Raw genomic sequence first — 12,837 nt, 5'->3', positions numbered from 1 at the left:
TCACATTCAGAGGGAATTAGTTGCATTATCAACAGAAGAGGCTATTATTAAAGAAAAGCTGATGCAAATGCAAGCCTCTATCACTCCTCATTTAGAAGTCTTATGCAAGGAGAAAATGTATGCAGAAATAGTCCTGAAGAAGGATTAAAATATTTCTACACATGAAGGACTTTTTGATCTAGCAGCAAAGCTTGCAATCCAACACAAATCATTGGATATTGCATTGAATAACTAGGATGCAGCTCTCAAAATTCTTCTTGAGGTAAATAAGACATTTTTGGCCAAGCATGGCATTACTATTTAGGACCCTTTGACATAAGTGTCAAAAAGGGGGAGATATTGTAGAAAAGGGGAGATAATATAGAAAAGTAGAGATAATGTAGGAGATATATAAAGGGGGAGCACAATTGCCAAATTTTGAAATTTAGTTCAGCCTGAAGTTGATTGACTGCAAATAGCAATAAAGGAGTCAAGGGACATGCAAATTTTGGTAATCACATGAATACAGGGTCATCAAATAGAGAACAAACAAGATCATAAAGCAAGAACAGGATCAGAAAGCAAGAATAGGATTAGAAAGCAAGAACAGGATCAGAAAGCAAGAATAGGATCAAAAATAGAAACAGAGAACATCAGGCACAATGGCACAAGATATCAGAATTCATGACATAATAAGGCATAATCAACTCAGGAGAAGTCATAAGGTATATTGTTGTTCACAATATCTTTTTGAAATTTTGTAAGTGAAGAATGTACACATAAGGTTTATATCATGAATGATTAGTTAAGTATTTTTGACACTCATGTCAAAGGGGGAGATTGTTGATTAAATAAATAAGATTGACAAATGAGTGTCAACACACTTAACCATTTTCACTATACATGTCGAGTTACAGTATGTGCCAAGTAACTCAAGATCCAACAAGAGCCGAGCAATGCAAAAAACTAACATGTGCCAAGTAACACAGGAATTCTATAGGAGCCGAGTAATGCAGGAAACACAGTGGATGTCGAGCAATCCAGAAAAGATGGTGTCGAGCATCAATATTACTTCATGCACCGAGCAATGCAGGATCAACATAAAATTTTGTGCAATCACAAACAAAGATGAAAAATGGTTATGCATGACTCATAGCAGGATAAGGGGATAAGATCAAATCCTCACATCCACCTATGTGATCCTCATGAAGCCAATCAGAAAATTGGAGACTGCATGCAGCCAATGGGTGAATTTCAAGAGTTTGAGCAGGAACATTTTATCCAAGGATGCATGACGGACCACTAATCTTTATGAGGGAGTCTTGACGCCATTGAGAGTAAGAGAAGAGAGAGGAATTGTGAGAGAAGGAAAAGAAAAGCCTATTAAGGTTGTTGCAGAACATTAGTGGCAAAGATTAATAGGAAAGGACATCATTTACACATCTAGTTGATCAGAATAGAACAAGGAACACAATCAGCAGATCAAATCTAGCAGAGATCAGTTAATAGTAGAGCAGATCAAGTACCTGAAATCAGCATCATAGATTGCATTAGATCAGGTGTATTATTATAATACTCTCTCACAATTGTATTAGGAACTTGGAAATCCCATGGACTTGGGTAGGTTTAACAACCTTATGTAAATCCTTTAACAGGGTGGCATTCCAAGTTGAATGTTCTTAAGTCCTCTAACAAGGCACACTCTTAATAGGGTGTAGAAATCCTTTTATAGGGTAACATTTAATAGCGTGTTGTAGCCTTTAATAGGGAAAACCATCAGAAGTGGTTGAAATCAATTGCTATAGTAATTTTGTGGGTATCATCCCCACTCCAGTTTTACCTTCTTATTCCTGGAGGGTTTCTGGGTCACCAAAATCTCAAGTGTTATGTGGTGCTGCATGGTTGTTTCTCATGATTGTTTAATGTTTATATGTATGCATGTTAATTTCAGTTATATGATATTAAGGGTTTAAAAGTGGTTAAGGGACCAGTACTTTTGATTCAGCCCCCCCCCCCTCCCTCTCAAAAGCATTTTTCTATTAAGACATTCCAACACATGCATGACCTTGACCCAAAAATCAGCCAAGGTCGTGAAACAGGTCTCTGACTTGATCATCATGTCCTTTTACTTATATAGGTCGATCCAAAACTCCTTCAGCTCCTCTTCAACCTATGAGAAATCGTCCATGTCTAGACTAAGGGTAGGGATTTTGGACAGGTGGTTAGGGTGGGAGGAAGTTCATCTATGGGGAAGGGGGGATGTTGTGCGGGATGAAACAAGGAGGCAATCAAAAGTGCGGGGCTTTTAGGGGTTCAAGATTTTATTTTTTAACTATCAAACTTTGACATTATTTTATTAATATATTTTTATAATCTTCAACCTTAAGAGGTATGAAATCAAACAATAAAAAATACACAACAAAATAGTTTAATGTACAAATACAATATGTAAACGGACAAGTACTAATATATGTATATGTATTTTTGTATATGTATGTATGCATGTATATATACTTGCTGAATATATATATACATATATAGTATTTGTGTGAAGTTAATTATATATCGACCAGCCTGACTCCCAAACTATCCACTTGAAATCTTATAATAATATTTCAAATTAATTTTATCATCTCAACTTTGTTTATTTTAATCGATTATAGAATATATAGATCATAAATAACAAAAATGATATTAAAAAAAATCAACAAAATTCATTTGTGTTTTCATATTTCTAATTTTGACTAAAGATGCATTTTGGCCACGTCCTTAAATATATGGCCTCAATTGCAAACCAAACGTGTATTACTTTTAGTCAACCTATTCTACTTGGGTATATGATCAAACACATGGAAGCTCTATTTTCTCTTTTCGTTGGTTGATATGACTAAGTACCGACCTCCACTTACCTAACAAAAAATTGGTGAACTGTGTCATAAATGTAATTAGCTAGGTAGATAAATTCCAAAAGTACAATTTTAGGTTGGAAAACTAATAGATTTTATATTACTTTAGAGAAGATTATTTATACATAAAAATGGTGAAAAAGAGCAAATAAATTTCTGAAAGATTATCAGTGCAATTTGACATGTTAACTAAAGTAAAGTAATAATCTTGAATTTATTAATTTTCTATAATGATATTTGAAAGGTTTAGATGCAACTAATTTTATCATAATGATGATTATCTAAAAGAGAAATTATAATAGGGGTAAGGGTAAATCAGACATTCAAAAAGAGAATTGTAATGCAGAGAAAATGCAATAGGAAAAATGAGGAAATCAGATCTTTCAGGAAAAAGATATTGTAATCTGAACTATTTAAAAGATATTGTATTCATAGTTTGAAAATACTTGAAATCCATATCCATGATTTAAAATATCTTGAGATCCTAAAAAATCTCATCTAGAACCTACTCAAATTATTTAATGGGGAAACAGTAGCAGTGTGAGGTGGACAACAAACAGTGATCAAAAGCGGCAAATTCTGATAAAAGCATAGAAGTTGCATGTAGCGATGTAAACGAATTGGTAGCGAGCTAAACGAACATCAATATACTAACCCTGGATAGAATGCCTTCCTTGCTGCATGTGAGGAAATAGTCGACAATCCTTCAATAATCTAGGGATCCCTATACTGAAGAGGTAAAGAGGGAAAGGATATCTAGTGTGGCATAAAAGGAATTTTAAGAGATTGAGGTTTGAAGTTAGGAATCCAAATCATAATATATAGTCCAAACTCGCAACAAAACCATCCTTTTTTCTTATTCACCAAATCTCTAGAAGCTTTTGAATCAAAAATAGCAATAAAATATTTTATATTCTGAATCAATATTAAGGATATCCCTTAACTCTGACCAAGACGACTAGGCCCAATTTTTAACAATAGAAAAGAGTAGAGAGTTAGATGAAAACTTACCAATTAAAGTAGTTTGTTGAAGCGGATTGATAGATTTTTGTGACATATGACGAGGAAGTGTAATCATCAACCTATCAGTAGGTTGTGCATGTGTATCATTTGAGATGGGATCGACCACTTGCTTCTTTCTTCGTACTTGATGATTCTTAGTTAGTATGAAGGGGGCCCTAGGAGGATCTTGAGTATTTTTAGAAACCCTGACAACAAAAACTGATTTAGAACCTTCAATACCATAGGATTCATCCTAAGAGATATGGGATAGATCTACAGGGAGAGTGACTATTTCTTGACTTGAAACCGTATCCTAAGCTGTGGCCAGTCGAGGTTGGTATGTGGGTCTTGGGGGAAACCCTTGACAAATATCAAAAACTAGTTGTTTGGCTTGTTGATGACAATTAGATCCATTCTTCTAGTTTAGGTTTGATTGCCCCTTATTCACAAGAGACTCAAATTTGTACCCTTCTTGAAATAAATGTTGTTGAACTCATTTTGAAGCCTACTTTGAAGATTCTCCCTTTTCAAACGTCGAATTGTGCCCATATCGCAATTTTTCCCCAGGATCCTACTGTCAGGTAACATGGAACTAAGGGGTAATGAAGAAAGGTTTAGCTAGTTGTACCACCCCTTTCCCTCAGAATATTGATTTTTCACCTGAGTATAGGTGAGATTCCAAAAAAATACCATAGTTGGAATTGTAGTGTGTCATGATCCTTCCTAGCCGGCTACACTATGGGGATGGAAGAAAAAATACTAGAAAGGGCATCAAGATACAATTTTTTTTTTTTTTGAAAACCCTAGGTTGGTTTTTAATGTTAATCCCTGAATGAAGACCTATCTGTATAGCTAGTTTATGCACACCTAAACTTGCACCTACGCCACCACCTGCACCTGCTTGTGCTTATCCTACCCCTGCAACTACACTTATGCCATTACCTACTATTGTTCCCGCTATTGCTCCTACCATATTCCTGCTATTGCTTCCACTCATTTCATTTTATACTAAGAATTTGTTTTTTTTATACAATTTATATTTACTTCTTCTTTAACTATATTTTCTCTACATGAGCCTCTAAACCTATATCTCATTATCACCTTAAATAATCCCTAATATTTTCTAAAGTAATCATGATCACTCTAAATAAACCCTAATCTTTGTACAATAATTTAATCATGGGATGATCATTAATACTCTAGAAAAATCCATGCTAAGCAGTGATCCTAGATTGATTTGAAGAAACACCTAAATATTTCTTTGCTAGAAAATAATGAGTATTTTTATTCTTTATTGGTTCAAAGATATGATGTATTTGTAACTTTCATGGGATAAGTGTAGCGTTAAATATAGTTCATAATCTTCATATTACTAAGAATTTATAGTCATTGTACTAGTATTTTGTGGAGTTCAACAATCAAAACTTCAAATGAAAGATGAAGTTAGTGTGTATGCTCAAGCCTTCCAAATGCAACATGACACCAAAAGTCTTTGGAAGGAGGCCCTCTATTAGGTTTCAAATATAAAAATGTTTTCATTTGTGTTTATTTTAATCATGGAATTATTCACAAACTTCAAAGGAAGAATTTGTCTCGTCTATAATCTTGAAGACAATTGAACTAATTCTAGATAAGACTCATACTAGGCATAAAAAAGAAGTCATTGGCGTATTAGATTTACACAATTATATTAGATTTCATAATTAGTTAATACTTATGTAGTTTCTTTTTCAACAAAGGCCCTATTATTTCCCAAAATATTTCATATGAAATGACCAATTTCAAATAAAAGAGATATCACATAGAAAATGGTGGAAAACCTAACACCTACTCCAAGATTTTCATTAGTGCAACACATCTAGAAAATGGTTCAAAATAAGCTTATCAACCACATGAGGGTGTGTCCTATGTGGCAGGTATAATGAGGTTTACTTAGTTTTTTTATTATAAAATAAAAAATAAAAAATAAAATTGTATCTATTTTTTCCTGTAAGGCTACTTAACTGGTGCACTTGTCATAGTACAACTGAAACATAAGTAAATGTGTGCATTATATTTTTGTAAAAGGAATGAATAAATTCATTATTGTTTTATTTCCCTTTTATTTTCCAAGTAAAAAGGTATGACTTAATATAATAATAAGAATCTATTTATCAATTTTTAAAATTATATTTAAATTATGATTTTTAAAGGATCTATATAAACATTTATTTGTTTGTTTTAAATCCCTCTATTATATAAAACCATAACTCCTTTTAATTATATAATTCACAACCTAATTTGTTCACACACACACACACACACATGTATGTATGTATATGTATATACATACACATACATATACATATGCATATACATATATATAGATATAGATATATATACACATATATATTGTTCGAAATGTAAGAGGAGTAACTGAGAGGTGAGGGGTGAATCAGTTACCGCAAAAAAAAATTCCTTGTTCCTTAGATGTCAATACAATGTTCCACTTATCATACGTTATTGAATAACTTGGTTAACACAAAAATATAACTGATTCTTAATTAGCAAAGCAATCTTAAGATGTATTAATATATTTTATCCTTGAATGACACAGTTGTAGAAATATAAAGCATAAGTTAATAACATGAACATAGATGACACCAAGATTAACATGGAAACCCAATTTGGGAAAAACCACCTTGCAACTAGTTGAACAGCAATTTCCACTCTTCTAAAGTGAGCCTTGTTAGGAGTTAACCATGTTAAAGGATACAAAACATATTGTTATGTATGACCTTGTTAGATGAGATCACTTTGTTAGGAGTGGCCTGGTTGGAAGGTCTTTGAACACTTCAATCTAGAAATGTCACCTTGTTAGAGGATTTACAAAATGACTGTTAAGTCAACTCTATTAAGAGATTTCTTTACTACTACAGTAGCTAGAAAGAAAAAACAATTTGACCTTATTTAAAAAGAAACTTTCTTTGTTGATTCAGATCTTTGCTCTGGCTTGACCTTTGGATCCATGCTAATCAAATGTTTCTTTGTAGCTTAACTTTTACACTTTCTTGCTATGTGCTACCTTTGCTCACATATCCATCTATTTTATATTCATCTTGATACACCTCTTGTCCTCACAACTTGACCTTTCTTATATATCTTGCTTACAAACCCTTATAAAACATTAATAAAAATCCAAATAGTCAGCCTTAATTAATAAAACATTTTGTAATTTCAATCTATTGTCACTTGATCAACATTGGAATTGAACACTCCGTTGACACTGACTTTTTTGATGCTCGGTCACTCGGTCAATACTAAAATCTTTTGATATCCGATCACTTGGTCAATACTGCAAGTAGAGTCTTTATTATTTGATTGCTTGGTCAATACTAAGATATACAAGGTTAATACTACAAACTCTATATTTTTTGGTTAATATTGTCATTTGTGTAAACATCAATGATAATATACAATTGAATAATTGATTCCAACAAACTCCATATTTGGCACTGATGGCAACACAACATGTTAACATAAACTGATAAAAGTATGAGAAATTATATAATATCCTTAGTTTCTTTATTATTCTTATCCATACTAGCTCCCTCTGACACTCTACTTGGATTTGTCTCTGTTGCTTTCCTGTCATTGCTCTTCTGTCATTTTCTCACTCCTAGCTATCTAGACTCCATCATCAAGACTTTCATTCAATCTCATTAATATTGATCTTTTCACAAACTTCCATGTCACTCCTCCATGTTGACACTAAAATCTCCCTCTTTGACATCAATTTCCAAAGGATACAAACATCTAAAATTACAATGTACCTTATGTACTAATTCATATGCAATATGCTTTGTATTTTACTACATCAACTTAATTGATCTTCAATAGAGCTTGGTTGATACCTTACTATCTTTTTCTTTAGGAATAACCCCTAGTTTACCTCTTAAATACATGAATGCATCCTTAGGTAAATCTTTGATGAATATATCTACTAACTGCTCGTCGATGTTCACATATTCCAATCTCACCTCTTTGTCTTGAACCAATTCCCATAAGAAATTATATTTGATTGCAATGTGTTTTGTCTTAGGGTGCATCACTAGATTTTTGGATATATTGATTGCACTTGTGTTATCACAATAGATAACCACTAGTTCCTTGATTTCTTCCTTCATTCTTGACATCAACTACTTGATCCATATTATGTTAGAGCAATTTACTGCTGCAACAACATACCCTACTTCAGCTATGGATTGAAAAATATATTTTTTCTTCTTACTTATCCAAGATACTAGCCTCTTTCCAAGAAAGAATGCTACTCCACTAGTATTTTTTCTATCATCAATGCTTCCTTCGCAATCTGCATCGGTGAAGGCTCTTAATTCAATATTTCCTCCTTTCTTGTATCATAGCCCATAGCCTTTGATTCCTTTTAGATATCTCAAGATTCTTTTGACTGTCATCTTGTGATTTTCTTTAGGATTAGCATAAAATCTTGCAACTATGTCAACTGCCAATGCAATATTAGGTCTTGTGTGAACCACATACTAACGTTTCCCAATCATTGATCTATAAGTGGTTTGGTTTACCTCCTTTGAATCATCATTCTTTGAGAGCTTATGTCCATTAGACATAGGTGTTCCAACTAGTTTAAAGTCTTTCATTCCAAATACTTTCAATTTTTCCCTACTGTATTTTGACTAAGTGATAAATATCTCATCCTTCATTTGATTAACTTGCAGATCCACAAAAAAATTGATTTCTCCAAACATAGACATTTCAAATTATTTCCTCATTTCTTTAGAGAATGACTTACATAAGTTATGATTTCATGTAAATAAGATATCACCTACAAATATTTTTTCAAAAAATATCTTCTCTTGAGGTCCTTTCTTAATATACAAATTGTTATTATCATTTGCCTTCTCAAAATAAATTTGTACTAGATATCCATGAAGTCTTTCATACCATGCTCTTTTAGCTTCTTTAATCTGTATAGGGCTTTACGAATTTTACATATCGTGTCTCTTTGGCTTGGATCAATGAAACCTCAACGTTGATCAATGTAGACTTCTTCCTCTAAGACTTCATTCAAGAAAGTTGATTTGACATTCATCTGATATTTTTCGAATCTTTTTTGTGTTGCATATGCTAGAAGTGTTCTAACTCCTTCAAGTCTTGCAATAGGGGAAAATTTTTCCACATAATTAATACTTCTTCTTGAGCATAACCTTTGCAAAAAAGTCTTACCATGCTTCTTGTTACTTCACCTTTCTCATTCATTTTATTTCTGAATATCCATTTTGTACCAATCATATTTTTATCATTGAATCTAGGAACAAGAGACCAAGTTTTATTCTTTTCTATATCATCAATCTCTTTATTCATTGCTTCTTTCTAACTTTCATCTTTTACATATCTAGGTTCAACTTAACTATGTAAACATGTACCTTTTAGTTTGTTCCTTGTCAATATGCCCTCTATCTCTCCTCTAATTATTTGATCAGGTGCATGGTGCCTTCTAACATATTTCACAAGCCTTGGATCTTTCTTTCTTTTCTCAAAACTTGGTTCACTTGGTTCTTCAAGATCTTCATCTTGATGCTCAAGTTATGTTAGGATTAACCACAGATAGAAATAAAAGTTACATGAAAATATAACCAATATTAGAGGATAATAAATTGCACAAATAAGAACACAAGACAAAAAGATTTATTGTGATTGATCCAATCCCTGGGCTACGTACACCAACAACAAGTCCAATATTATTATTATCTAGTGATTACAATTTGTAATCCCTTATAGCTCAATACAGCTCAATATAACTATACATTATGAAATTGCTAACCCTAAGCCATTTTATGCATGCTTTTGTCACTTACAAAATTTTGACTAGAATAAGTCATCCAATAGAAAAATAGTAGCTGACACCTTTTACAATATAAGGTCAATTTTTGGCTTTGAGGGCACTGCCACTAAAAACCCCTGCAAGGTCTTTTCCCCTCAACCCCACTCTATATTGTGATAGGGAGCACACCTAGGGCACTGCCCTTAACCCTGCCTTGGGGGTGTTGCCCTCAAAACACCATAGAAATAATATCAGGGAAACTGCACTGAATAAACCTTTGAGTCTGATTAGGCTCCACATCACAAAAATCTCCCATTTGGAGACTAATCAGACTCCATACTAATAACATTCCACACAAAGACTAATCATGGCACTGCTAAACCTATACCTCCCACTAGAATTTCAAACCACCCTAGACTCTGTTGTTCTTTTATTTTCTTCAATCTAGAAGACCAACCAAAGTTGAAGAGGAGTTTAGCATCTCCCTTGTTACTACCTTGGTAAACATATATGTTGGATTATCATTTGTATGTGTCTTCTCCAGTTTTAACTATCCATCATCCAAAACTGAATGAATGAAATGGTATTGCAACTATATGTGTTTTGTCTTTGAATGTAGAGCTAAATTCTTTGCAAGATAAATGGCATTCTGGCTATATGTAAATAAATCATTATCCATCTTTAGGTGTCTTAATTCTTCTGTAAATAATTAAAGCCATATCATCTCCTTACCTTCCTCTGTAGTAGCAACATGCTCTACCTCTATAGTGGATAAAGCACTAACCTTCTGCAAATGAAAAACCCAGCTCACTACTCCCCACCAATAGTAAATACATAACTTGTAGTACTCCACCTGGTATCAATATCCCTTGCCAAATCTAAGTCAACATAGCCCTGTAAATCAATAGTAGAGCCCCCAAAATGTAAACACTTACTGGATGTTCCTTTCAAATATCTAAGAATCCATTTGAGTACATTCCAATGCTCAATCCCTGGATGAATCATATACCTGCTAATGACTCCCACTTCATGTGCAATATCTAGCCTAGTACATACCATAGCATACATCAAGCTTCCAATAGCTGAAGCATAGAATACCTTAGACATTTTTATTCCTCTTTTTGTGTCTTTGGACACATCTCCTTAGTCAACTTCAAATGACCAAGTAAAGGTGTGCAGACATCTTTAGCATTCTCCATAGAGAAATGTTGCAACACCTTTGCAATATAATCATCCTCAAATAATGTCAATTTTAGGTTATTTCTATCTCTTCAAATCTTTATACCAAGGATTTTCTTTGATGCCCCCAAATGCTTCATAGCAAATGAATGTGCTAATTGTTCTTTTAACCCCTTAATGTGATCCATGTTAGACCTAGCTACAAGGCTATTATCAACATATAAACATAAAATAATATAGTTGTCATCATCTAACCTCTTAAAATAAACATAATGATCTTGATGGCACCTACTATATCCATGCTTATGCATAAAACTATCTAGTTTAAGATACCTTACCGAGGTACTTGCTTCAAGTCACATAGACTTTTCTTCAATATGCACAGTAAGTTATCCTTATCTTTGACCTCAAATCCCCATGGTTGGGCCATATATATCTCTTTATCCAACTCACAATGAAGAAAGGTTATTTTAACATCAAGTTGCTCCAAATTAAAATCCTCAATAGCCAGAATACTTAAAATAGTGTGAATAGAACTCTTTTTAACAATAGGAGAGAATATATCATCAAAATCAATGCCCTTTTTATATGTAAATCCTTTTACAACTAATCTGGCTTTAAATATTTTCTTACCTCCATCCTCTTCTTTCAACTTGTAAACCCATTTATTCTGTAGAGCCCTTTTAGCTTCAGGCAAAATGCATAAAACCCATGTCTAATTTTTCAGCAAAAACTCCATTTCTTATTTCAATGTAGACTCCCATTGAATCTTTGTATCCACCTCCATAGCTTCATCATAACATTTAGGTTCACCAATATCAGTAAGCAAAATAGAATACAAAGAAGGAGAAAATCTCTCTAGAGGGCTACTTAGCCTTGTTGATTGTCTAACATTCACTGGGACATGTGGTATTTGTTGTTGTGGTTGTTGCAGATCATGAGGAACTACTGGAACATCATTTTTTGGAGTATCATCTAGCACTACATAATCATTTTCTTTATTCTCATGTTGTTACAATAGATCTTTGTACAATGTTTTCTCATTGAATATGATATCCTTACTTCTTACAATTTTACGATTTTTTAAAATCCCAAAGCCTCTAAAAAAATTAATCAATGCCATATCCAACAAATACACATTTATTTGACTTAGCTTCTAGCTTGGTTCTATTTTCATAATCTATATGTGCAAATGCTTCATGATCAAAGGTTTTGAGAAAAGAATAACTCACCTTCTTACCAGTCCATGCTTCCTCTGGAATACCACATCCCAACAAAGTAGAGGGACCTCTATTAATCAAATATAAATCAGTATTGATAGTCTTCTCCCACATGTTTAAGGGCTACACCCACCAATAGTAAGTCCAATATTATTATTCTCTAGTGATTACAATCTGCAATAACTTATAGTTCAATACCATCGAAAGAAGCTACAATATCACCATACATTATAAAATCCCTAACCCTAAGCCATTTTATACACACTTTTTCCACTTACAAAATTAGGGCTAGAATAAGTTGTCCAATAGAAAAATAGTAGCCAACGACAATATAAGGTCATTTTTTTCCTTCAAGGGCACGGCCCACCAAAACCCCCATGGGGTGTAACCCCTTGACCCCACCCTATATGAAAACAAGGAGCACACCTGGAGCACTGACCTAGGACCTCGTAGGGATGCTAACCCTTGACCCCATCTTGGGAGCACTACCCCCATAGAAATAATTAGTGGGAAACTTCACTGAATAATCCTCTAAGTCTTACTAGGCTCCACATCACAATAGGGTTCTTAGATAGTTGAACTTGATGTAAGTTAGGTAGTATTGATTGTGACTCATGTTGAACTAATTGTGATTTGGGTTCCTTTCTTATGACTAGGGCTAAACTACCAATGAATTGCTAGGTGAACTTAGTTGTTGATTGGCTTCAACCTT

Source organism: Cupressus sempervirens, chromosome 9 (genome assembly GCF_028749045.1).
Source record: "Cupressus sempervirens isolate cs-2001-9-10 chromosome 9, ASM2874904v1, whole genome shotgun sequence".
Taxonomy (NCBI): Eukaryota; Viridiplantae; Streptophyta; class Pinopsida; order Cupressales; family Cupressaceae; genus Cupressus; species Cupressus sempervirens.
Note: the sequence above shows the minus strand (reverse complement) of the source record.